Raw genomic sequence first — 3,233 nt, 5'->3', positions numbered from 1 at the left:
CCAGAGTGACAGCTATGGGTCGTTTCCAACTCGATGATACACACAAACAAAAATAACGTCATGTACCATCGGATAGGCCTTCTAAGCTAGGTCCTGTTCTCTCTTTTATGATCTTTATGATTTTACACTTTACCCCTAGCTCTGTGATCCATCTTGAGCTAATTTTTGTGTATGGTGTGTGATGTGGATCCGGCTTAAGCTTTCTGCAGGTAACAATCCACTTTTGCCAGCACCAGTCATTGAAGAGGTTTTTGTTTACCCATTTGATAGGTTTTGTTTCCTTGTCAAGTATTGGTTGACCATAAAGATATACGTTAATTTCTGAGTTCTTCATTCTGTTACATGGATCGTTGTGCCTGTCATTGTTCCAAGTACCATGCTGTTTTGATTATTACTTCTACAAAGTAAGTTTTGAGATCAAGGAGTGCTATACTTCTCACATAATTTTTGTTTTTCAGAAATGCTTTGCTTATTCACGGTCCCTTTTTCTCCAAATAAATTTGACAGTTGGTTTTCAATCTCCTTGAAAATTTAAATTTTTATCTGTACTGGAATTGTGTTAAAAATATAAATTGCTCTTGAAACCATACATTTTAAATAAAACAATGTATTTAATTCTAAAAAATATAGATTGCTCATGATAGGATTATCATTTTTCACTAAACTGAGTCTTCCTATACAGGAACAGGGAGAATTTTTCCATTTACTTTGATATTTTATTATTTTTCACAGTCATGTTTTGTAGTTCTCTTTGTATAGGTATTTTGTGTTTCTAGTTAGGTTTATTCCTACGTATCTCAATTAGTGGTTGGTTATTATAAATAGTATTCCTTTCTTTGTTTCCTTCTTTGTGTTTTCTTTGCTACTGTAGTAAAATGCCACTGACTTTTGTATATTGATCTTGTATCCTTCCACTCTACTGAATTGGTCCACTGGCTCTGACAGTATTTTTGTTGAGCTGTTGGGGTTTTCTGTGCACAATATCATATCATCTTCATTTAACAAAAATTTAACCTCTTTGTTGTTTTGGATTAATTTTATTTCCTTCTCTAGTCATATTGCCCTACCAAGTACTTCTACTATAATATTGAATAGGAGTACTGAAAATGATTATCCTTGTCTGGTCCCTGTGAATGCCTTTAATATCTTTCCTTTGAGAATAATATTGTCTCTTTGCTCTGCATATGTACTTTTCACTATTTTAAGGAAGTCCTTTCTAATCCTATTTTGCTGAGTGTCTTCATCAAAGGCATACAATTTGAATCTACCAGTTGCTCTTTTGTATAAGGATGGCCAATCTCCTTTCATGCAATTAACTCCTTCTGATAACCCACTTGAGGTTATGCTATGGGTCAGTTCCAACTTAATGGTACACAACACAACCACCACCACTATCATTAGTCAACCCATTGAGATTTTAAATATACCATTCTTTTAGCAATATTCTGCTGGTCTGGTGGCATAATGGTAGCATTGTGATTTGGTAGTTTAGTGATAATGAATTGTGTTGTAAGTGCAATAGTACATGGTTCCAATCCATCAGTTGCTCTGTGGAAGACACATGGCAACTTCCTCCCAGGTGATATAATGTCTCTGAATACCCTCTGGAGTGTCAGACATGGGTTGGTTCTGACTCCATGATATTTAACAACGACCCGAAAGCTACATATCTCCCTGACAGTTTGAATCAATAAGCTACACTTGGATATAAAGATGAGAAGTCTCCTTCCTTTTGATTTATAGTCACTGAAAACTTGCTGGAGAGTTAGCTATGAATTAGAACTGATGTGATGACAATGAGTTTGACTTTTTTAGTGTTTTTAATAACATTAATTTTAGTGAAACTATAAGCAACACACTTGACAAATAGCAATGTCTCTAGACTACTATGACTATTCTCGTCAGACTTTCTCTTTAAAGAACCTCCATTGCCAAGTCATTATGGCCATGTAAAATTTAAATAAGAAGTTTTTAGAACATAGCATCTTTTAAACTAGAAAACATTTATGGAGATTAAATTTTTTTGTCAATTCTGACTGGAGTTATAACTTACATTTCTTCAATCTATGGAGCCATGGGTGGGTGTAGTGATTAAGTGATAGGTTTTTAACTTTAAAATTTTCAGTTTAAACCTACCAGCTATTCTAGAAGGGGAGATCTGGTGAATTACTGGTAGGAGTTATGCTACTGATCCAAAGGAGCATGGTTTGAATCCACAGCTGCTGTGAAGGAGAAAGATGAGCAGTCTCTTCCCACATAATTTATTGCCTTTGTAAACTCACTGGAGGATTCACTGTGAGTTGATTCCAACTTGACAGTACATCACTACAACAACAACTCCAGAAATATATAGCATCTAATACCATAAAGAAACTCTGTAGGCCAGTTCTACCTTTCTCTGTATGACCTATATAAAAATGTATTTTATGGCAGAGAGTTGCTCTGGGGCCACCTAAAATCTCAAACAAACAAAGGTCCTCACCACAGGACCAGCAGTCAACATCAGGATAGTTAGGAAAAGGTTGAAGTTGTCAATGATTTCAGCTTCCCTGGATGAACAATCAACAGTCTTGGTACCAGCAGTTAGAAAATCAAGAGACCTATTTCACTAGGCAAGTCTGCTGTCAGAGAACTGTCCTGAGTGCTGATGAACAATTAGGTCAGTTTGAAGACTAAGGTGCACCTTATTCAGGCAATAGTGTTCTCAATCACCTGTTCTGCATCAGAGAGTTGGACAATGAATAAGGGTGACACAAGAAGAATTGATGCCTTTGAGTTGTGGTGCTGGAAGAGAGCATTGACTATGGACTGCCAAAATCACAGACAGACATGTCTTGGAAAAAGTGCTCCTTAGAGGCAAAGATGATGATGCTTCATCTTTCTTACTTTGGATGTGTAGCTTGGTAAGACTATTCATAGGCAAGGGACATCATTCTTGGAAAAATAGGGGGTCAGTAAAGAAAAGAAAAACTGTCAATGAGCTGGATTGTCATAGAGACTTTAGTAATGGGCTTGAGTGTTTCAGAGGTGGTGAGGGTAGCATGGGATAAACAAAGTGTTCACGCTGACTGTTCATAGGGTGGATAGGAGTTGTACTCAACCTGTTGACACCTAGCAACCTTCACCACAACAACAATTAGTTATCTCTAAATTCTTGAAAATAAAGCATGTTATTGCTAACATTATTTTGATTTCTTTTCTCACTGTTAATTGTAGTAGTTATATGTTACTTA

Source organism: Elephantulus edwardii, unplaced genomic scaffold (assembly GCF_000299155.1).
Source record: "Elephantulus edwardii isolate Elephantulus edwardi_28Jun2011 unplaced genomic scaffold, EleEdw1.0 scaffold00198, whole genome shotgun sequence".
Lineage (NCBI taxonomy): Eukaryota > Metazoa > Chordata > Mammalia > Macroscelidea > Macroscelididae > Elephantulus > Elephantulus edwardii.
This window is presented reverse-complemented; position numbering follows the sequence as displayed.